The following is a 25,115-nucleotide window of genomic DNA, read 5'->3' as shown; positions in this document are numbered from 1 at the left end:
TGTCACATTTTTCGCCAAATCGAAGACATGGAACACGAAAGCTACATTCAAAAATATCAGCACCAAAAGGAGAAAGAAGAAGATGAAAAAAGGCAATTTCATCGTTTTCGATTTTGAATGCATACAAGAGACCAGCATTCACATTCCTAATTTTTGCGTGGCTCATCGAGCGTGCGAGAAGTTCATCCAAGAACCAATCTTTTATCATTGCCCCACTGTAGCAAGATTCCTGGAGGACAAGAAAAAGGCTTTTGGGGACCGAACACGTTGGCCGATTTTGCCAAATGACTCTTAGACCCTATCAACGAAACGTGGAGTCAAGAGCACATCGAACATTACGGAGATTGCCATCGTCATGCAACGGTGATGGCTAACAATGTTTCGAGATACGGTGGGACATTTCTTCTCAAATACTATACGGAAAAAGTACTGAACGTCCGAAAGCAACTTTAAACGGAGCCAAGCTCATTTCCATGTAAGTAGGGCAAGTGCAGTTTAAAGATTCGATGAGTTACTTGGCCATGCCTTTGAGCCGAATGCCTAAAACATTTGGAATGACAGAAATGACTAAAGGTTAATGTTTTAACTTTTTCAATACCGAAGCCAATCAACATACCATTCTACTAGATTTGCCTGATTGTCACGACTACGATCCCTACAACATGCGCACTGATCAACAAGAAGCTTTCTTGGTTCCTCCCTCACTCCTCGGACCCCTTCGACTTTCAGGAAAAAATGTTTTGTCGATCGGACGTGGTCATTGAACGGGATGCTGTGGAAAATTTCGAGAATTGTTCATGGAGCACTGAGGGATCGATCCTGTGAAAAAAGCCCGCACCATCGCCAAAAGCGTGTTTTTAGTGTCTCGCAAAGTATTCATGCCAGAGAATATCATAGCTGTCATACGTTCTCAAATGACTAACTTTATAAAATGTCAATACTCGGTCAAAGATCTCAGCTGGTCACATTACTTGTGTAAGAAAGAAGCCAAGTGGATCCAAAACGCTCGAAACGGAGGAGGTGAAAAGACCATCGAAACGTATTCGGTGGATGGTTGGAACTTAGTAAACCCTAAGATTGTTTACGAGTTTAACAGTTGCTTATTTCACTGATATCCGACCTGTTATCCTCAACGGTACACTCAAAATCAGTTTTTACAACGTATCATGGAAGACTTGTACGAGGATACTTGTCAGCGGTGCTTAAAGTTAGAACAGCATGGATACCAAGTGGTGGAAATGTGGCAACACAAGTACGATCACCGTTTGAAAACCGATACCGAATTTAAGCGCATCGTGGACTGTTACAAGTTGGTCGATCCTCTGAACCCGTGGGACAATTTATATGGAGGACGACGCATGCCACCTGTTTGCTGTACCACCCTGATGATGAGAAAGAGAACTCCGATACTTGGACGTGTGTTTGCTGTATCCATACGTCACCCACTATTGCTGACGGAACATATTGACGTGGACAACATTCGACAATAAGAAGGATTGATTAAATGTAAAGTCTTGCCTCCCACAGACCTTTACCATAACGTTTAGCTCGCCTTTGCCAGGGAAAACTGATGTTTCCTTTGTGCCGTACTTGTGCCGAAACGTTCGACCAAGACCAACGTTGTCAGCACACCCATGAAGAACGCGCTTTGACGAGAATGTGGGTCAGTGTAGAACTGTTCAAAGCTCTGGACCTGGGATACCAATGGTTAGAAGTGTCTTCTTGCCTGACTATTGTGATTATGCCAGTCGATTGGAAACGTTTTAAAAATGGCCCACAGATAGGGAAAGATTACCTACTTCAAATGTTTTAGCAAGAACATTATTTGTCTACTTGGGATCTGAGACTGGATTGTGATACGAAGTACAATGTTTCACTTGTGGTCTGAAGTTGCGTTTGGGTATATGTATCTATAAAATTCAGCTATTCGGAAACATCCTCAATGGTTTTCGCATTTTTCTTATCTTTCTATGACCTTTCCACCCATCACACGGCTCTTATATTTCTGACGGTACCTTAGAGAAGGTAGTGCCGTTGTCTAGGAAGAAAAAAACGAAGACTCCAAAACTAAACATAAAAGGAACGATTTACAAGACTTCATTACGACCAGTATAAGAAGGGAAAACATCCAAAGCCGATAGTTCATTGTGACTACCAACACCAATTGAGAAAGATGAATCCTAACAAACAGGCACCATTCAAGTTCGGTGATTCTCAAGTGGAGTCGATGCTGTGACTTGCGAATGGAGGGATGCCGTACGCTGTGACATCAGCGATTCAGAACCACATCATGGGAACTTTGCTATGACTACTACAATACCTACCATGGAAAATGATAATGTGCATGTCGGGTGAGAAAGCGATTTCACTCTTTATCATGGACTCTTTACTGGTTTTCATTGTCAATGTCATCCTCAACGTCATACTACTGTACAGCTACCACCCTAAGGATGTCATCCATGCCTGAGCCAACTACTGCGAGTATTACCAACGCTTTATCGAAATGCACTTGTGAAAGAAGAATATTCGTTCCCTGTAAACTCGACTGGTTACTGTGACTTTGAAAGTCAATTCCAAACCTTCCAAGGAAAGTAGCCTAAATATCTGGGAGGATCTACCCCCGTAGAATTAGCCAGAGCGGGATGTATCTAACTGGACGAAGGTGAGTCAAGTGCTTCAGTTGCGGTATGTCACTACACGAGTGGGAGCAGAAAGTGTCAGCTTACCTAGAACACACTCGATGGTCTCCGCACTGTCATTACCTACCTTTAGTGGGACGATCTTAGTAATCACTTGATGGATACTTTACAAGTTATTATTTGGGTTTGCATGTTGGAGTTGAGGGAACGCATTTACCGAGAGTTTGTCAAAATAAAGTCCAACGCAAAGAAAACTTTAATCCGTTAAGACACCGATGTTGGAACCCCTGGTACCTGAACGGTATAAGAGGACTGCTTCATTTCAAAGTGTTCCATTGGTCAGACATTGATGAATCGCGCGAGATTCATAACGTTTTGGATGCCACTCATTCTAATCACAAGGCGACCATAGTACAACAAATTTCAACAGATGAGTTAGAGGATTGCCAAAATCTTTTACACAAACGAGCCTTGGTTCAAGAGGAAACTTCTGTGCGACGTGTGGCGTGTGAGTTAGTGACTAAACTATTTTGGTACAGTACTGAAATAAGACCGCTTCTATTTAAAACGTATGTGTATTGCCTCCAACAAAAGAGGGTATGAAACGGATTAACATCACTACCGCTATCATTAGTGATACAACAATTGCCATTAAAGGAAATCAATGACAGTATTTAGACTGTAACGGATTACCAACTTTTTACGAGCACTGAGTCCTATGAATTTGGGTCATCTTGTTGTATGTGTCTTAGTGACTTCCTTAATGGGATTTCGCTTACCAGCCGATTCCTTTTTAGCTCTGCATGATCGGTACCTCACAATACCAACAAAACATGAGAGGGGTACCTGTAAATGTACACGAGAGACTCATTCTGTTAAAAGCCTTGCACTTTCATCTCGATACTTCTCGACCTCTACGGGAAAAAAAATTCGTCAACTTTTAGTCACTGAAGATGTTTACGAAAATGTGTGTGTAGCTTGTGACTTTCACCCTCACTGGTCAGATTTACTTGACTGGAAAAATATTGAATTCGAGGTTTGGAAGAAAGAAGAGGCATACTATGCCCAAGATTTGTGATCATAAAGTCAAAGGTTCAGTGAAAAAAGGAACTTTAAACCTGAGTTAACCACAGTGCCAGAAGAACCCGACACCAGGGAAAACCACCCCAATCTGGAAAGGACAGTAACTGACATGGATATCCCCGAAAGACGATTCCGGCAGGTCGCCTGTGTGATTGTACCAAGTGGTGCAAAGGCTCTAAGAACAATACAAACTGTCCCTTGAACACCACACCTTCGTCACCAAAACTGCTTTAGTATAGTGATATGTTTATATTCCACTTTTATCGTTTTGATATATATTTTATCGATGTACTTAACCATTTGGGTGTTATGTATTTTTGTCTTTCGTGTTCAAATTTTAAAATGTTTTGAAATAAACGTGGCCAGAAAAAAGGATACAATCTCTTGTCTTGACTGTCTTTGTTTGAAAAGTGACATTCCATCCACTATGACTACCTCTGCTGTGTCTGTTCCCTCTTCCTCCACTTTTAAAGTCATCCACGAAAACTTAGATCGTGCCATTTAGGAGGGGTCTTTTATCTTCGCCATCCCTTAAACATGTTAATTGCTTTACCCAGCGGTTCAGAAACAGTGAATTTGTCAAACGTTTCATAGAACATAAAAATTATTTGATAGATCTTCCACCTCTACGCACCTGGTCAAAGCGTACAACCAATCTTACGATCGGAGCATTGGATGTGCCCTCCCCCCCCCCCCGCACGAAGTGACTCCCGACAACGAAGTGACCGTTCTGTCTTTGAGCGCATGTTTAGTACGTCACCGACTGTGGCTGTCACCAAGAAAGGTGGAGTGTCGACAACGGGACATTGAGATTACAAAACCATCATCGAGGAAGCGAGACCCTACGTGCGACGCGTTGAAGTGTTACCAAAAGTGGGAAACGACATCAGTCATACTTTGAACAGAACCACCGCCAAGTATCCAATACGACGAGTGGAATAGAAAACCTTCAACATTCCCAAGGGTCAGCGTTCCATGATCGAAGATCATCTGTTCCAAGGACAGTTACCAAAACGTTTAATCATTGGTACCGTCCGGAATTCAATCTTCAACGCACTCCACAATACAAATTATTTATTTTTTAATCATTTTTGCGTGTCCAAAATCGAAGTCAGTCGAGATGGCAAGACTTTGTGTATCAGACCCTTCGAACCTAACTTTATCCAGAAGAATTACTTGAGATCGTACTTGTCCCTGTACGAAGCTACCGGATAGTTAGGGACTAACACCAGTCACGGCATTTTGTACGACGCTTATGCAGGAGGTTACGCTTTATGGGCTCTTGATTTCACTCCAGACCAAGGCGGCGATGCCAAACACCTGGCAGAAACCACTACTGGGTTGACGAAGAAATAAAACCATCATCCCAGTCAAATTCAACACGATCAATGACTATTGATGAGTCAAGAAGAAAAAATCGACGAATATCTGGATGACGCTTGGGGTCTCATCTCGGAAGAAGCAGTATTGCATCAGTGGTATAAAGACTTGCGTGACCATTTGTTTGAAAACATTTTACGAATTGTTATATTATGTGTTGGTTGTTTTGTTGGTTGAATAAAAATATCATGAACAAAATAATTGTTGGTGTTTTAAAAAAAAAAAAACATTTTATCAATATATATGCTCCTTGACTTCTCTCTATCCCTCACCATGAGATAGTTAGTTAGTTAGTTAGTTGGATTATAGTGGTTTTCGTTCTTTTGAACATGTACCACTTTTTTATTCACGCACTGCGTGATTTTTAATTACTCCTGGGGGAAGGAAAAGGAGCCTCAACCCCCAGGCTTTTATGTACTCAAAGAGTACTTTTTAATTTAGCCACTCAGGTGTAGGACTAACTAGTCCTTAACAACCTGACTGAAAGGCTAATAGACATGAGTGGGAATAGTCACACCACACACTCGTGTTTCTTAGTTGGATTGAAATGCCCCAGGTGTCAAACCAAGCAGTATGTGACTCCCGCCAGGATTGGTCGGCAGCGATGAGGTCACATTAGGACACCCGGTCTTGTGGCATTGACGAAGTGGCCCGCTTTTTTGATATCATCAATTGCCTTTCCCAGTCCGATATTCCGGTAGACAGAGCCTTCCTTTTTTCCACTCTGTTTAGGTGGTGCAGGTTCATCAGCTTCATCGCCGCTGGATGATGATACTTCCAGGGCCGCTGCCAGCGTGGAAGTTTCAAATTCTTCAGTGTCGTCTGCCAACATTGCCTGGAATTGGCTGAGTATGTTAGTAGAAATAGCTGTGGAAGCTTGATTTAAAAGTTCAGCCAGATGTTGTTTAAGAGACAAGGAGACGGTTAGGAGTATTTTTTTTTTTTTTTTTTTTTTTTCTTTTTTTTTTTTTATTCATCAATTCCTTATTTATTTTGATTCCCTGTCTTATTGGTTTGGAATGAAAACTTGTTTTTTTTTGGTTGTTTGTATGTTATTATGGAGTCCTGTTTTAATTAATTCCTATTTTCCTATTTTAATTTTTTGTGGCCTTAATTGGTTTTTATTATTCGGGGTATGAACGGCTGTGTCAGTTTGTGAACCTACGAGACCTAGCAGGCCGTCATAATTCCCAAACAGTGATTTTGTAATATTCGTCCTTAACTGGTTTTTATTATTCGGGCTATGAACGGCTGTGTCAGTCTGTGAACCCACGAGACCGAGCCGGCCGTCATAATTCCCAAACAGTGATTTGTTATATTTTTAACTGGTCTTTGATTTACTTTCTTAGATTTTTTTGAGTAGATTGGATTCGTGTATAAAACTTATGATATTTTTGAATGTTAGATTAATATTGGGGTTTGTGTTCATCAAGAATTCTGGGTATGTTGTAGGGGATCCAATTTTATGCTGTTTAACTTTAAACTTAGCCCTTTCTTTTTCAAATGTATGGCAGTTGTTAAAAATATGCTCTATGTCTTCTGGGACCCTGCAGTGGTAGCAGTTAGGGTTATGTGGTTGTGGTCCTATGTACTGTCCGAAGCTGTTAGCCAGCTTGGTTTTGCCCGTGAGTATTCTATTTATGAATTTTTGTTCACTGCCTTTTGTTTTGGGTGGTTTCCTATTTCTACATACTTCTTTAATGATGGTTTTTAGTTTCCTGCCTTGAGTGCTTGTGTTCCATAATTCCTGCCATTTATTATCAATGAGGGTTTTAGATATGCTATTGAGTTCGCATATGCTATAATCTAGGTTGATGTGAGTGGTTTCGTTTAGTTTTTGTTTAGCTGTTATATCTGCCATATCGTTACCTGGTATGTTAATATGGGATGGTATCCACATAAATTCTACTTGTAAGTTATTATTGTTCAGTATTTTTAACAATAAATTGGTTTGCCTAAGATAGTTTTCTCTTGATTTGGTGTTGTTATTAAGGATTGAGTTTATGACGCTTAGCGAGTCACTTATTATTACCGCTTGGGGTATTTTGTTCTCTTTGATCCATTTGAGTGCTTCAAGTATGGCCCAGAATTCAGCTGTGTATATAGAGCAGAGGTTAGGTAGTCTTCTTCCTACTTTAATGTTAAGTTCGGGGATTACGTAAGCTGCTGCTGTTCTGGGTGGTTCTGTAATTTTGGATCCATCAGTGTAAATCTTAATGTAGTTGCAATATTTTGAGTTGATTTCTTCTGTACAGATTGTGTTTAGTTTGAGTTCCTGTTCGTTTTTATTGCCATATTTCGTAATGAGGGTGTTAACTGTGGGGTTGATATTTATCCATGGTTCTTTGTCATAGTGATTTGCAATTTCTGCTTGGAGTTTGTCTATAGGAAGTTGTTCAACTAATTGATGGACTAATTTCCCTGCTGGTATGTTTTGTGATAATTTAGTTCTAAAAGGTATGTTGCATTTCTTTATAGCTAGCCGGGTGGGGTGTGTGTCGGGGTGTGTTGTTAGCCTGGCTGCATATCTGAGGGTGAGTTCTTGTCTTCTAAGGTGGAGCGGCAGTTCTCCAGTTAAGATTTGAAGTTCCACTAGTGATGTGGATGGTAGTGCACCAGTGCAAATAATTAGGGCCTTTCTTTGTATGCTATCTAGTTTTTTGAGGTTATTTTGCGGTGCCGAGTTGTAAATTTGGCATCCGTAATCTAGTTTAGATCTAATTAACGATTTATATAAAGCTAGTAAGGTTTCTTGATTGGATCCCCAGGTGGTTCCTTTAAGGGTTGTAAGGAGGTTAAGGTCTTTATTACACCTTTTGACTAGTTCGTTTATGTGGTGTCCCCAGTTTAGCTTGGAGTCATAATGCATTCCTAAAAATCGTGCTACATTTACGAATTTAATTTCTTGATTTTGGATGGTGAGTTTGGGAAACTGATTTTGTAATTTACGTTTGGTGGTGAATAATACTGCTATGGTTTTTTCATGGGATATTTTGAAACCCCATTTATCAGCCCATTTCCCTATTTTGTTTAAACTTGTTTGAATATCGCTGATTACTTTGTGGTTGGAAGGGTTTCCTGCTCTCCATAATCCACTATCATCAGCAAATTGTGAGAGTTCAATTAGTTTTGATGTTAAGCTGGTGTCCAAGTCATTAATCATGATGTTGAAAAGGGTTGGGCTGAGTACGCTCCCTTGTGGTGTACCGTTTTCAAGTGTGTGTGGTTCAGAGTAGGTGTCGCCGACTCTGGTTGATATTTTACGGTCAGCGAGGAAGTTTTCAATGAATTTAAACATTCGACCTGTGATGGCGTAGTGGTTGAGTTTGGCTAATAAGCCTTTGGTCCATACAAGGTCGAATGCCTTTTCGAGGTCAATAAATACTGCAATTAAATTCCTATCAGCTTTGCGTTTGGAGTTGAACGCCAATTTAATTGCGGTTTACCATGAGATGAGCTATAGCATTCTTACCCTAACAACCTGAGGGATGTTTTCTATCGCGTCCGCGCTTGAGTAAGATAAAGCGAGGCGATCTCCAGTTTGAATATCCATTGTTGACTCGTCAACCTATTAAGATGACTTCAAATTTAGCTAAACTGAACGAAACCCACGGGAATTTACATCGTGTCAGACAAAACCTGATACCCAAGTCTGAAGAGATGGAGAATGTCAGGATGTTAAAAGTTGCCCAAGACCTGATAGAAAAGGTGTTCAAAGACGAAATCAAGAAGAAACAAGAAGAATGGACCGAAAGGTATCGACTTCAAAAGCAGAGAGAGCAGCAGCAGCAACAACATGAAGAGATAAAACAGAGACTTTGTGGACTGCCGAGTAGATACCATGGAGTTCTCCTTCTCCTTCCGCATAAGATGACCCTATCCTGTCGAAAACTCTGCAGCCAGACGGGGACGCAATCTAACACGATAACAGATTGCCACAACCCCCAACAAAACATGCATTTTCAGGGCTACCCCAACAATCTAGAAAGGATATGCCATTTTATTGCCAACATTTGTCTGTCTTTGTCTTTTTCTGTACATAAAAGAATAGAAGTGTGACTATAAACACTTCGTTTACCTGGCTTGTAAGATGGCATGCTATATATATATATATATATATATATATATATATATATATATATATATATAGATAGATAGATAGATAGATAGATAGATAGATAGATAGATATATGAGTGATAATAAAGCGTGTTTGTAGGTAAATAAAAGTGAACGTGAGTGTTTCCTTTAGGTCATTGTGTTCCCTGTTATTGAAGGTAATGTGAGTGTTGTTAGTTTTTGTGCAAGGGAATGTTTTCCTTCACGTCCGCGCTTTAGGGATATAAAGCGGAGTGTTCGTCAGTCTGGCTGCTCATTCATTCATTCATTCATTCATCAATTCATTCAGCAAGAGGACATCGGCCAGCAAACATCGGGGAGCACTACATCTGATCGTCCACGGGCGGCTATTAATTAATCACGAAGAATGAAGAAATGATGAGCCACCAGCTAGACAAGGACTTAGGTTTGTTCGGAACTGCAAAGAGTAGTGCAGGATTATTTCGCTGCAATGCAGCCTTTGCTGAACCAAGGTTTTCTAAGGCGCCATTGAGGGGTTATTTCAAAGCCCCAGCTGGTATTATGACGAAGTTGCATGACGGTGCATGGAAAGCATGCTGCACGAGCGGACAAACGGATCCGCGGAATTGTGGCAGAACAAAGTTGTCCTTCAATAACTACACGACAACGGGTCTCTACTTTGGAATGATAGTGGAGTATACTGCTGCTAGTAAAAGGAACCTTACTCTGCAGTACTCAAGCAAGTACATACCAGCTGGAAAGTTAGCGGTCCGGTCGTCGATGTGGACCCTCAGCAAGGCCTTTTCAAGAGTGGGACCAGCGACAAATGTGGGACTGGAAAGCTCACTTCTGAAGATCCCAGGCATACTCGATATCGAAAATGACAAACAACCTACCAGAATTGCCTTAGAAAATCATGCAGTTTCCATTTGGCTGGAAACTGCTTTAGATAAAATCTCTGTTTTAGAACCTAATTTGATAATTTCGATACCACCATCAAAAGTTCATTACTTTAATATTGCTTATGCGTGATTAAAAATTGTTTGTAGTCATTTTGACTTAACTGACTGGTATATTTCTGTGTTCCGATGTACATTTTGTACACACAATTCCAACTTTATTTATGAATCATTTTTGAAAATGTCAGACTCACTTTATTGGATTAATTGCACAGTTGGCTCACATATTATTGGTATTTTTATGTCCATTAGAATAACTGGATAAGGTTTGGTTAAATAGGGGCTGGCGTTTGAGGGCCCTGTGTCGTTTGCGCCTGTTTCCGGGTACCTTTCCTCCTTTGTCTCTCCCGGAATATTGTACCACGATTGAGATGTGGAACTATTTCCACCCATCCAAAGCCTAGGTGTCCTGATGTGACGTCATATTGGCGTTCGCTACTGGCGTCACATACTGCTTTGGTTGACACCCAGCTCAGTTGATGGCAGACTGAATTAATTCTCTTTAAACGTGAGTGCGTGTTGGATCTATTCCTACTCGTGTACAGCCTTATATTCAGGTTGCTGGGTCTTTGAAGCCTGTCATATTGACCCAGATCTGACGGCTTAATTAAATATTGCTATATTTGCACAGTAATGCGTGAGGAATGTTACACATCTCCGTTCCCCCACGACAAATTAAATAGTCCGTTTCTGATAGTAAACAGACGTGCATGCCCACTTGGGCGATTACATCTTTAATTTAAATCATCATCATCATCATCAGTCTGGCTACACATCGTTCACTGATAACTTCGAAGAAAATGAGCAGAATCAGCAAATTACTGGAACTTCAGATGCACCTGAACTATACCAGGCGACTCCTCTCCTGGATGAGTTGGCCATGGAGGTTATCCAGGAAACTGTAAGACTTGATGAAGAGGAGGAAAAAAAGAAGAAAGAAGAGGAGAAGGAAAACAAAAGAAAGATCTTACCTCATCTCTTACTTAGGCAAACGTGTGTGTGTGTGTTTGTATATGTGTGTTTGTAGGTATATGTGTGCGCGCGAGTGTGTGTGTGTATATGTGTGCGTGTGAACGTTTATGTATGTATATGTGTTTGTGTATGTGTGTGCACTTACGTTTGTATGTGTGTGTATGTGTGTTTGTTTTTTCCTTAACAAAAAACATTTATCTAAACCAAACAAATAGTGTGTGTGTATGTATGTGTGTGCACGCTTATGTGTGGTATTAGTATGTTGTTTTGTATTTAAAAACATTAGATTAGCACTATTATCATTGTGAATAGTTAGGTAGGTGATATGGGTTGTTGGTGAGAGGAGATATTTTCCTTCACGTCCATGCTTGAGACGTATAAATTGGAGCGTTCGTCATTCGTGAGAATTTATTGTTAAAAAAACTGAATAATAATAACTTACAAGTAGAATTTATGTGGATACCATCCCATATTAACATACCAGGTGACGATATGGCAGATATAACAGCTAAACAAAAATTAAACGAAACCACTCACATCAACCTAGATTATAGCATATGCGAACTCAATAGCATATCTAAAACCCTCATTGACAATAAATGGCAGGAATTATGGAACACAAGCACTCAAGGCAGGAAACTAAAAGCCATCATTAAGGAAGTCTGTAGAAATAGGAAACCACCCAAAAGAAAAGGCAATGAACAAAAATTCATAAATAGAATACTCACGGGCAAAACCAAGCTGGCTAACAGCTTCGGACGGTACATAGGACCACAACCACATAACCCTAACTGCTACCAATGCAGGGTCCCAGAAGACCTAGAGCATATTTTTAACAGCTGCCACACACTTGAAAAAGAAAGGGCTAAGTTTAAAGTTAAACAGCATAATATTGGATCCCCTGCAACATACCTAGAATTCTTGATGAACACAAACCCCAATATTAATCTAACATTCGAAAATATCATAAGTTTTATACACGAATCCAATCTAATAAAAAAAATCTAAGAAAGTAAATCAAAGACCAGTCAAAAATATTACAAATCACTGTTTGGGAATTATGACGGCCGGCTCGGTCTCGTGGGTTCACAGACTGACACAGCCGTTCATAGCCCGAATAATCAAAACCAGTTAAGGACGAATCTAATAAAAAAAAAACAATTTTTTTGGGTGCAAAATCACTGTTTGGGAATTATGACGGCCTGCTAGGTCTCGTGGGTTCACAGACTGACACAGCCGTTCATAGCCCGAATAATAAAAACCAATTAAGGCCACAAAAAATTAAAATAGGAAAATAGGAATTAATTAAAACAGGACTACATAATAACATACAAACAACCATAAAACAAGTTTTCACTCCAAACCAATAAGATAAGGAATCAAAATAAATAAGGAATTCAAGACGAAAAAATAAAAAAAATAAAAAAATTAAAAAATAAAATAAAAAACCTTTTTTTTTTTTTTTTTTTTACTGCCTTCCTGATCTACTCATAACCGTCTCCTTGTCTCTTAAACAACATGTGGCATGAAAATTAACACCTCTACGAACTCACTCACGGAGCGAAAGCAGACCCAGTTACCACGTGACTCCAGTATTGCGATTCAGCAAGAGAACTACAGCAGTCTACCTCTCACACAACTACAATACAAAGGGCCGGGATTGAGAATAAGACTGTCCATACCAATGCGGACCAAGATCCGTTAGTAACTCAACAACAACTGTCTGAAATTTTAAATTAAGCTTCACAAACTATTTCTACTAACATACTCAGACAAATCCAGGCAATGTTGACAGACGACCCCGAAGAATTTGAAACTTCCACGCTGGCAGCGGCCCTGGAAGTATCATCATCCAGCGGCGATGAAGCTGAGGAACCTGCACCACCTAAACAGAGTGGAATAAAGGAAGGCTCTGTCTACCGGAATATGGGACTGGGAAAGGCAATTGATGATATGAAAAAAGCGGGCCACTTCGTCAATGCAATCCAATACATTAATTGGCGCTCTGTTGGTACACAGAAACCACGACCGCCACAATGGCATTATGGAGTCAGACTTTTGAGCCAATTCTATTAAGAAGCTTACTCAGAGATCTCCTTGCGCCAGCTGACCGAGGCGGCTAAATACATCGCTAAACTTCATGGTTATGCCTTTCCTGGGGAAACTAACGAAGAAAGCAAAACAGCCCAGCTATGCAGGGAAGCAGAGGACAGACGGGGAACGTTTGCCTAAAAACAAAAAGCCCTTCTTAGGGCTACTAAAATTGCCTGTAAATATCTAATAGGGATCCATTTTGGCTTGGTATCCCTCCTAGATCAACTAATCTTACATCTGAATTGATCTGTTTTGGTACCGCCGTTTAAATTCTCACACTTACTCTTTTACCATACGTTACTCAACTGCTATAAGTCGTTTAGACTTGACCGATTGGTTTTTAATTTCAATAAGTATGTACACTATGTACACTAAATTCAAACTTGTTCGGAAAATTTATTCAAAATTTATAACTCTTATGATTTGATTAATTGCAGAGGTGGCTAACACATTATTGGTATATTTTGTCCATTAGTAAAACTGGTCATGATTTGGAATAAGTACGGGCTGGCGTTTTGGGGAGTACATGACATCCATAGCTGGCTTTCCGAGTACCTTTTCTCCTTTACCACGCTCGGACAACGTACACGTGGCAGTATGTGGAACGATTTCCACCTGCTACAAGACCAGGTGTCCTAATGTGACATCATCGCTGCCGACCGATCGTAGCGGGCGTCACATACTGCTTGGGTTGACACCTGGGGCATTTCAATCCAACTAAAAAACATGAGTGTGTGGTGTGACTATTCCCACTCATGTTTATTAGCCTTTCAGTCAGGTTGTTAAGGACTAGTTAGTCCTACACCTGAGTGGCTAAATTAAAAAGTACTTAAAAGCCTGGGGGATAAGGCTCCTTTTCCTTCCCACAGGTGTAATTAAAAATCACGCAGTGCGTGAATAAACAAGTGGTACATGTTCAAAAGAACGAAAACCACTATAATCCAACTAACCAACCATTCGTGCCATTCAACACTGGATAAAAAATGGCTTCCAACCACATCAACAATATAATGACATTGCAAGACGTGATGGACGATCTGGGGATGGTGGAATAGATCTTGGTTAGATTGGAAGATGACTAGTATAGCCCATACAGACTCAAGATGGAGATCAATAACATGAAATAAGGCAAAGGAACGGGTAAGAGACCTAATCAAACAGGAAACGGAGGAGAAGGAGGAAGAAGAGGATAAAGAACAAATGAGGACATGGAATGATGAAATTACAAACGAAGAAGAAAATGTGAAAAAGAAAAAAGAGGAGGAGGAGAAAGAGAAGGAAAAAGAGGAGGCTGAAAATGATGAGGAAAAGAAGAACAAGAACAAGAAGAACAAGACCAAGAAGATGAAGAATGTAGAAGAAGAGAAAGAAACCCAAAGGCCCTTTTCAGGACCACTTCATTGCCTCGAAAAGATACAAATTCTCTCTTTTTGCCATATTGATGTATATATTTGTTTGTATATGTCTCTCTCTATGTATCTAACCCTGTCTCTAACCACGTCTCTATGTCTATGTCTCTATTAGTCCAGTAATGCGTATTCAGGTCAGTCCACACTGTTCCGCCCCGATTGAGGTCAGCCACATGCAACCTTGATGCCAGTGTTCATTACCGTTACGTCACCCCTCTCCAATTCTTATTGACCCTATAGACCATTTTCAGATTGTATAAATGTGTTCATGTGACCTTGGGTCAACGAACCCAAAACGAGTCTAAGCTATGCACCAGATTCACTTTACCTCGCAACCATGGCTGCTACAATTGATACGGGCAAGGAAAAATCGTGACAAATGTTGCTATGTTCCGTTGTGCAATGGCAATGCTACAATTCACATAGAATTAAGCTTCCACCATATTCTATCAGTGAAGAAATTGGAGTTCCGTAGAAAATGGATTGTTGCAATGCGTTGTGATGAGGGGCCGAATTTTATGGTGAGAAACTTAATGATTGTTGGTGTGATTGACTTTTCTTGCAATTGAATGATGGAATAAAGAGAAATCCAAATGCTAAATAGGTTCTGTCGATGAACCAAATGAGTGTATGTGTGTTTTATAATGGTAGCTTTCTAAAAATGTTACCCCTAGTCCCATTTCTCATAACGGGGTCATCGAAAACTGGGAGTACCTCCATGCAGAGCATTTATATGAGAAATTATGAATTGATGTTCGAGTAGTAATTACAGAAAAAGTTAAGTTTAGTATCTCGTTGAAAAAATAAATAGAAACAGTAGAATGAAAATGATCACGATATAGAAGAAAGATCGCACCAGTACAATGAAAATGATGAGAGGACAAGGTGAATGAAATTACGAGAGAGAGAGAGAGAAATAACGTGACTGGATCAGAATTAATGAACTGTTGATAAAACATATTGATCTGTGTAAACGTAAGGAAAAATGCACACTTAAATCAAACGCCATTGAAATTCTATCATTGTGGTAAGTTAATCTAAGAGAATCCCCAAAGGGAAGCATATATATATATATATATATATATATATATATATATATATATATATATATATCTGTATATGATTTTTTTCCTCCATTTTTTCATGCATATTCGGGCATTTTTAAAACTATTCAATGCACACCACAAAGTCTCTACTGGTTGGGGGCATGGCTTGTTAAAATGACAGGTTGTGTCACCATGCACATTTTGTAAATATTTTATTCTGACCGCGTGTTTTGACCACATAATTGATTGATGACAGCTGTACATTTAAACCATACCCAATCAAAACAAAATTCATGTTTTAAAAGTTTCTTTTCTCTATCGTTAACTTGTATTGCTGTGCTGTAGAGAAAAAGGACACTCAAGATAGGACGTAAATCAACTTACGTTTAAGAGAATGGACATATCCGTCACTTTACTTCTTGAATCCTTTTGTCATCTGTTCATTCCCTGAACTGCTGGAGACACCCGTGATGAAATTCTCAACGAATGCAAAAGATATATCTGGCAAACAGCTCATATCGTTACTCGATATACAGTAGGACGCCATATATTTTTCTCGATCTCCTAGCTGAGCCTCGTTTTCGCCATACATTAATATTCATGAGGATCTCATTAAGAATGTTCTATACAGACCCAAGCCATTGTCGATATGTTAAACCCTATATTAACCCACCCATGTTAAAGTCCGATAGACCCTATAAGACCGGGACCCTATTTTAACATAGAAGTCTCATAGACCCCATTTCGCCCCCATTCACTACTATGGCTATTACCAATGACTGGTATGTGTCTAAAGTGTACGCTAGTTTGTTCCGGAAAGATTGGAATGCATCAAAACTGCACATTTGAATGAACAGATCACATCATACCCATATATCGTCCATCGGTATTTTGGGGGTTGATTTATCAGACTAGGGTCAATATAACGGCATTGTATGAAAATCAGTAACTTTGTGATTGATATTAATTTTGAGAGTAACGGATAGATCATGAATGAGTGTTGGTCAGCCAAACTGTGATAAACCTAAGGATGCTTTTTAATATTGTTTTCCCATGTCACCATACAGGCCCAGAATGTGAAACATTGTCTAACGGTGTAATATTAAATTTCCACTGTTGCCATTTAGGTCCAACTGGTTTAATGTTAATTTCCCATTGTGGCTATACAGGCCCACAATATTTGACCTATGGATTAAAATCATAATGTTAACTTCCCGTTCATTTACTAATAGGGCCAGCAATATGAAAGAAATGGGCTAGCTTTAAATTCTCATTAGACACCATACAGTACAGTTATATTCAAAATTGTTTTAGGGTCAAATTGGAGGCGTAATATTATTAAATTCCCACATATACCCACACAGTCCTACATATGTGACGTAAAGTTAAATTTTATTAGAGCCCACATAGCCACTTTAAGCCATTTTACCCCAAATAATACCATTATAATATACCTATTGTATATAGTTTAAACTTGCTCACGATGCAATAGATGCAACGCTACATCATATTTAAATGACAGAATACAGTAACATTAGGGAAAACAACTATACAAGTCAATTAATTTGGAGCTGAAATCCCAAACATAAATATGCCCGTGACTACAATAGACCTAGTCATGAAAAGATATAGGTTAGGTTAGTTTTCTGAAAAGATATCTCGAAGAATACATAACCGTTGTCCTGACATGTAACCGCATTATTATATTCATTGTTATTGTTGTAGCTGAGGCAGTCTGGTAGGGGAAGAAAACGCATCTTACAGTTTTTAAAATGAATGTTTTTATTCATATTTTGCAAGAGCCTTTAGAACGTGACGGTAAACATTCTGTCTCTGTCTCTGTCTCTGTCTCTCTCTCTCTCTCTCATTCGTCATATCGGTATTTCGTTTTGATATCCAGTCTCACTTCGATACGTTTGTCATGGCAGTGTATTACATGTGACAGAGAGAGAGTCATTTGTTTTTTAAAATAATTTTTACATTATAAATATTTCCAGCATCACCGTGTTAATCTGTGTACTATTTGTGTTATCAAGTTCGCGAGAGAAAGAAACAATGCGAAATTAAATCTTGCATCGCTTTCACAAAGGTCCTCTAGCTGGTTTTGTCCGTCTGTTTTCCTTTTCGATTGGCCTCATTTTCATGTGCATGTGTTGTTGTTTTTTGACAGCTGCCAAATAATGTGCGGTTGTTTTTTTCCAGTGTAAAATATATCCTTCCTTTGTAAGGCTTTTAGGGTGGGGGTGGGGGAAAATAAATGAATGTTGTTTTGACCTTACGTTATAAAAACAAATCTCATAAAGTGTATTGTATAATCCGGTAATTAGCAAATTCCTTCTGTCTGCAGACTTTCTAGCGGCCCTAGTTTTTTCTTCTATATTTTCCTACTTATTTCCAGAATGGTCCTACTATTCCTAATGTTTCTAATATTTTGTCGACTAATTATTTTTTTCTGTTAGTATTAAAAAGCAAAGGAAATGATCCGAAGAGATTATTGTCAAAAAGAGACACCTTTTATGTCAGAGAATGTTTCTGTTCACGTTTACGAAAGTACATCAAGTAAATGTTTTATTTTTCAATAATTTGTAGTACTTTTCTATTTATGAAATATCTCTATTATCCCCTTGCTCTTTCCCTACAGAAAACAAATAGATAAAGCTATTGGTAGCTTCCCATATTCGCTACTATGATAGGTACCATTGTACAACGGGTTACTGGAAAGATAGTGTCAAGTTCCGTAATTTTACACTGTGACGCAAAATTGTATTTATAACAGTGCCATATGCTGAAATGAGTAGACAACATCCCAGCTGAACTTATCAAGAATGGGGGTGGGTGAACCAGTGATAGAGCTACTAACAAAAATCTGCAACAAGATCTGGAAGACAGGTGAATGGCCAACACAGAGGACCCAGTCACTGATTATAACACTCCCCAAAAAGGCAATCTCCAGCAGTGCCAAAATTACAGAACTATCAGTTTGATCAGACATGCTAGTAAGGTGATGCTGAAGATCATCTTGAACAGATTGAACCAACAAGCAGAAGAAATAATCGCTGAAGAACAGGCTGGGTTACGGAGTGGAAGAAGCACAACAGAACAAATATTCAGTCTCAGGGTTCTGTGTGAAAAGTATTCGCAACATCAACAAGACATGTATCATGTGTTCATAGATTTCAAAAAGGCCTTTGACAGAGTGTGGCATGAGGCATTGTGGGCCACAATGAAGAAGTACAACATGGGTCAAAAGTTGACCAATACCATCAAGCAGCTGTACGACAAGGCTACCAGTGCAGTAATTACCCAAGGTTCTGTGGGGGACTGGTTCCAGACAACAGTCAGAGTACGTCAAGGCTGTCTCCTGTCACCCACGCTTTTCAACATCTACTTAGAGTGCATCATGAGCGAAGCCCTGGAAAACGACCGTGGAACAGTCAGCACTGGAGGGCGTAACATCACCAATCTCCGCTTTTCAGACGACATTGATGAGCTGGCAGGCAGTGAAGACGAGCTTGCCACCTTAGTGAAGAACCTGAATTAAACATCTTCCAGATTTTACATGGAGTTAAGTGCTGAGAAGACAAAGCTGATGACAAATAGTGCCAAACAAATCTCAGCGAAGATTAAAATCATAGGACAGGAACTGGAAACAGTGAGCCAGTTCAAATATCTTGGTTCCGTACTCACCGAAGATTGATCAAGAGCAAAAATGTTGTCAAGAGCAGCACAAACAACGGCAGCTGTGTCAAAGCTAAGACTCACCTGGAGAGACAAGAATATCTGTCTAAAATCAGACTACTGTGAGCACTAGTCATCTCAATCTTTTTGTATTCATGTGAGGCCTGGACCCTAACAGCAGAATTACAACGAAAAATCCAGGCACTTTAAATGAGATGCTACAGAACCATCCTAGGCGTCTCTTACATGGACCACATCACAAATGAAGAAGTGCGTAACACCATCAGGCACAAAGTAAGCCAATATGAAGAGCTCCTCGCCATCGTCAAAAAGAGAAAGCTGAAATGGTATGGCCATGTCACTAGAGCCAACAGTCTATCCAGAACAGTCCTGCAGGGCAGCGTCCAGGGTGGCAGGAGAGGTAGACAGATATAAGTGGTCTGACAACATCACATAATGGACCCGGAAATGTTTTGCGCAGACACAGATATTGGCACATGATCGAGACAAGTGGAGGGAACTGGTAAGATGTTCAGCAGCACAGCGCCTCGACGACCACACTAGGTCAAGAGACTCTTCGTTCCCTGGAGTGTCAGTCTCATATCCTCACGCATTGATAAAAAAAAAGCTACGGCACCAAAACACACGTACAAAGCTCATTTTAAAATTTCTACCTCAATGAATATATATGGATATCAAAATAATTTTGAAACAAGCGGAGCAAGTTGTCAGCAGCTCTTCTCTTCGTGACGACTTTTCCATAAGAAATACAATGTGGATAAACAAATAAACCGTTTTGATGTAAATCGTTTATTAACTATTATGTATTATGATTCTAACAATTACAAGTATTATATTTACGCTCGATAACTGCATATGTTCTTTGTTCTATACTAATATACATTTAATTGCCAGTTTTGATCAGATGATTGTGGGAAACGTTCGATAAACAGACGCCATGTAGATACCAGGTTACCGCTCCGGTGGCCTAGTGGCTAGAGCGTCCAACTCGCATGCGGGAGGTCGTGGGTTCGATCACCGGCCGAGTCATACCAGAGACTTACAAAAATGGTAATAACAGCTTCCTTGCTTGGCGTTCAGTATTAAGAGGTTAGTGTTAGGACTGGTCGGCCTGGTGTCAGGATAATGTGGCTGGGTGGGACATCATGCTACATGTCTGCGGCAAGATGTCCCAGTGATAGACATCACTATGAACTGCCACATTGCAGACATCGTAGCGATATGACTGATAAATTGTTAAAGCTACGTTAAAAATCAAAATCACACACACATCACGATTCCAGAGAACGCAGACGCTTGACTTTGATTTCGCGGTAATACAGAAAAAAATATTTTACGATGGCAATGTTAGGATATGGATGTATATGCTACACAAACTGCAAATCAATTTGAAAAATGGACGCTACCCCAATGGCTCTCATTCTGTCGCCTGTACCCTCCAACAACAGAAGCTTATCAAAGAGAAATAAAACAATGCATATGTAACCACTTGTAACACACAGAGGGGCACCAGTATTGTTGATGAAAATGGCACCACCAACATGAGCATGAAAGTACATATCGACCACAGACTGGTTAAACAAAACCAGGTGTTACAACAAAATGTAATAAATCGTGTACAACAAAGCTTTAAGTAAACACCTGTCAATTCGAAAGCCACCAGAAAACAACATTATCATCCTTCATGTTTTGACTCATATATTTCTATCATTTGCTTCTTGACATATATGGTAGTCATGTGATCTAACTCTTGCATGAAACTAGACGACAAACTTTTTAACCAGTTCGTTATAGTGACACAGATTTTAAGAAGATATAGATTTTATTTGAGAACATGGGTTATGGTCATGTTTTGAAAGAGTAAAATTCATAGGTGCATTTTTAAGATAGCGTACTCGCCAGCAATTTTGACATTTTCCCGAAATAAAACTGGTGATGCAGAACTAGTAACTTATGGTCATCTAGTGTATGCAAGATAAACACACGATAGTTTGCGCTATGTAGAAAATTTCCAAAAAACCTCGAATACTGCGATAAAGAACACACGATATCGTAGGAAGCTACAATATATATATATATATATATTGTTTTGTCGTGCTTAAACTGGGTGAATTGAGTACACATTATTGTGTTAATTTACTGCAAATAACATCAGATATCTTTTAGTGAACAAAATCGAATTCCACGTGAGCAATTCCATCCATTTCCACTGACAGATAAATGTTCAGCCTATGTTTTGCAAAACTCTTCATTTTTTAAATTCATCAATATCTTTGATTGAAACCGGCTTCAAGTACTATTTATGAGAAATATTAAAGTTTTTAATGATAATTAAAACTAGATGTTTGATCCTTTTACTGCTTTTTCCTTTCATACTTAAATTGTATCAGTATAAACATTGCTATTCTCTGAAGAATTAAGTTGCAATATTTAGGTTGCTGTGTGACAAATTCCAAGGTATAACAAAATAATCGGCTTTCAGAAACTGAAAGAAATTTTAAAATAACACTCATGGATGCTTGTAATTTGATTTGTCTTCTGAGTAATAGAAACTTTTTTTTAATTTCCACCATCCTCGTCCCTCTTAAGACAGTGTATCATGTTACAGTCTAGTCTACCCGTCCGTTAACATTTGCGTGTTCGGCCCTTGACTTTCTAACGGTTGGAAATGTTTATGAAATATTGCCCAGGTATATCTGATCATAACATGGCATGGCACAACACGTACCATAGCCATGCCTCAGTGGCAAAGTATCAGCAAAGGTCAAGCAAATTTATTTTATTTTACTATTTTGTATCTGGAGTAAAGCTTTTGAACCAATGAAGATATTTTAATTAAACTTTGCACAAGTGTATACCGTGATCTCATGGTGTTTTCCGTAGCATAGTCAAGCCCTTTGCCTCAAGGTCAATGTTACAGTAAAGGGAAATGTAAATCTGTGACTTGTATCTTGTATGGAGTATAACGTTTGAATCACTGAAAATATTGCAATAAAATATCAGCCCATTATATATCATTTAAAAACGGTTTATTGCATAACGTAGCCACGCCTTCTACCTCAAAGTTAAGGTAATATCAAGGAAAATATAACTAGCATTCTTTACCGGAGTATAAGTTTTGAACCACTAAAGATATTTTAAGGAGCAACTTTACCAAGTTATAGACCATGAATAGACTGTGCTTTACACACCATAGCCACGCATCTTGATTCAATGTCAAGATCATTATAATACAAAATATACGTTACCTCTATCCATTTACGTATAATATTTGAACCAGTTAAGAAATGTATAGTCTTTTGCACATCATAATCTAATAGTGCTTCGCCTATTCATAAAGATAAAGGTAACAACATACGATATTATTTAATCCGTATGTATAATTTGGATGAAACGTCATCTAGCTGCACACTTTATCTTGTAGCAATCATGTCCGTATCTCTCTAGTTAAAATCCAGTCGTGGTGGGGAAAAGGCCATGAAACGGGCGTAGCGCGTAACGATTTTAATACACTTGTTCAGTTTTTTTAGTTTAGCTAGAACACATCGCAAATTTCATTCGATGAATCAATAGGGCGATGAAATAAAATTCCGGAATAGGTTACGTAAAATTGCGTAATATTTATAACAAGGCTCTTCCGTAAAATTACTTAATATTTTTTAACAAGGCTCTTCATGTTCTTTTTATGGCTTTCTATGATGAACGGAATCTCCATTGTCTACAAAATTCTTAAAAATTGTATGTTTAGTTCAAGCTGTACTGTACCAGTTTAATTTCTAAATCTGCACATTGCAAGAAAACACCAAGCATTTTCTTCAAATTACACAAAGGTGTTTTAAGATCTTTTGAATAAACTGTTGTTTTGTGCTAATTTATCCCTTAATTTGGATTTTACGGATCTCTCTTATGACAATCTTGTGTCTTTGAAGTACTGCCAATTTTTTAACTCATGAACTTTCATTTTCAGTGAAGACGTGAGACGTAAAGTTTGTTTTGGGGAGTACGACACTTCTAATGTGCAACCCATGCTGATAACAGGTGTGTGAATTGTGTAACCACACTGAGAAAGTGGAAATGTCCCACATACAATCTACATATAATGGGAACATGCGGTAAAATTCGAGACGACGTCGAGGTGGCATTATTAAATGTATGCAGAGCAAGAAAAGAAAATAAACACGTACGACATTGTGTCTGAGGCGCTTTTGTGGATTGTTGTGGTTGTTGTTTTCTATATCTTTTTTATCTTGCAATTCATGCTTTGCTTCCAATGTGTTTTATAGTGTTGTACATTGGTATTTGTGCCTTAAGGCTTCTAGTTACATGTACTTTGAATTTATTTGACTTTGTGAAGCATTGCCTTGACGTTTTGGAGAACTTTTTTGAAATTGTCAAGTTACTGAAATTGTACAAAATGCAGGGATTCTTGAGTTTAATAACTTTGCATATATGGATGCCAATAATAATGCCAGTTTGGCAATCCATTTATATCACAGTTTCGGAAATCCTGTCGGTTATTGTTTTTATTACTTAGCCCCTTATTTTCGCTTATTATTTGGATTCTGACCATGTTTGTTTGGCAATCTTATCCCACAATCATCTTTTTAAAACTGAAAATTAAGTACATTTAAATAATAATCAAAGAACAGTAAATACAAATATATAATACCTTTAAGTGTCTTTAATTACGTGTTTGCTGATTGCTAATTATTAAGACCTGCAGTACTGTAGTACTCTGGGCTGAACACTTCATGCAAGCTCATTAACATTTGGCCTCTCGTTTCCAAGTCTGACTAAAGACCCCAAAACAAATACTAACCCCAAACACCACTAAACTGTCCTACCATACATACACTTACAGTGAATCAAACCAAAATAAAATGATAGTGATCAATAAAAGTCATGATTATATAATTAACGAGTAAGATCATGAGGTTTTTTTGTGCATGTTTTTAATAACCAAATGAAAGAACCCATGACTACCCTAAAGCAGAAATAGACTATCCCAAAACACCCTCTACTACTCATGATATATGTAAGCAATTAAATTAAATAAAACCCCCAAAAGGACAGTGAGCAGTAGAATTCTATACTGTATAATTATCATGTAAGATCAGTCGAGTTTTTTCCCTTGATCCTTATTGAAAGAAAGACCTCAAAACATCGCAAAACTATACCAAAACACCATAAGACTGTCCCAAAACACTCTCATCTACCCATGATACATGTATACAATTACAATAACTTAATGAAATATGCAAGTCTCTCTGTCTCTATCTGATCATAGATAATTCTAATTAAACCACTTTTAAATGACAAAGACTTAATAAGTCCGAATCACGTGTCACTACATTAATATTTCATTTTTTAAGTTTTTGTTTTTATAATCTTTAATGTGACAAAGTGCAGTACGCTGAATAATTAGAATCTAAGGGTGCAATATTTAGCTTTAAAATTCCTTATGGGCAAAATTCGAAATTCATAACATCACAAGATGTGAAATTTTCAGTTGTTTTTAAGGCAAAAGGAACAGCCTGCAAATCAAAACAGTGACAGATCTACTGGACAAAAGGACATAATTACACTGATTGCTTTTTGCTGGACTTTAAATGACAAATGGTAAATGTATCTAACAGTAATACAAATTGACATGAAAAGGGAAAGGAAACAAAGACAAAAAGTAATATATATATATATATATATATATATATATATATATATATATATATATATATATATATATATATATGTATATG

General features: G+C 38.5%; 1 long non-coding RNA gene across 1 annotated transcript; it reads left to right on the top strand.

The window, feature by feature from the left end:
* The first annotated feature begins 17,354 nt into the window (after positions 1 to 17,354).
* On the top strand, positions 17,355 to 24,034 carry LOC149805018 (uncharacterized). The gene is made up of 2 exons (XR_016414756.1): positions 17,355 to 17,478; positions 23,327 to 24,034. It is a non-coding gene; the product is annotated as an uncharacterized LOC149805018 (long non-coding RNA).
* Positions 24,035 to 25,115: the final 1,081 nt, after the last annotated feature.

Source organism: Sinohyriopsis cumingii, chromosome 2, assembly GCF_028554795.1.
Source record: "Sinohyriopsis cumingii isolate HCF-2022 chromosome 2, ASM2855479v2, whole genome shotgun sequence".
Lineage (NCBI taxonomy): Eukaryota > Metazoa > Mollusca > Bivalvia > Unionida > Unionidae > Sinohyriopsis > Sinohyriopsis cumingii.
This window is presented reverse-complemented; position numbering and strand designations above follow the sequence as displayed.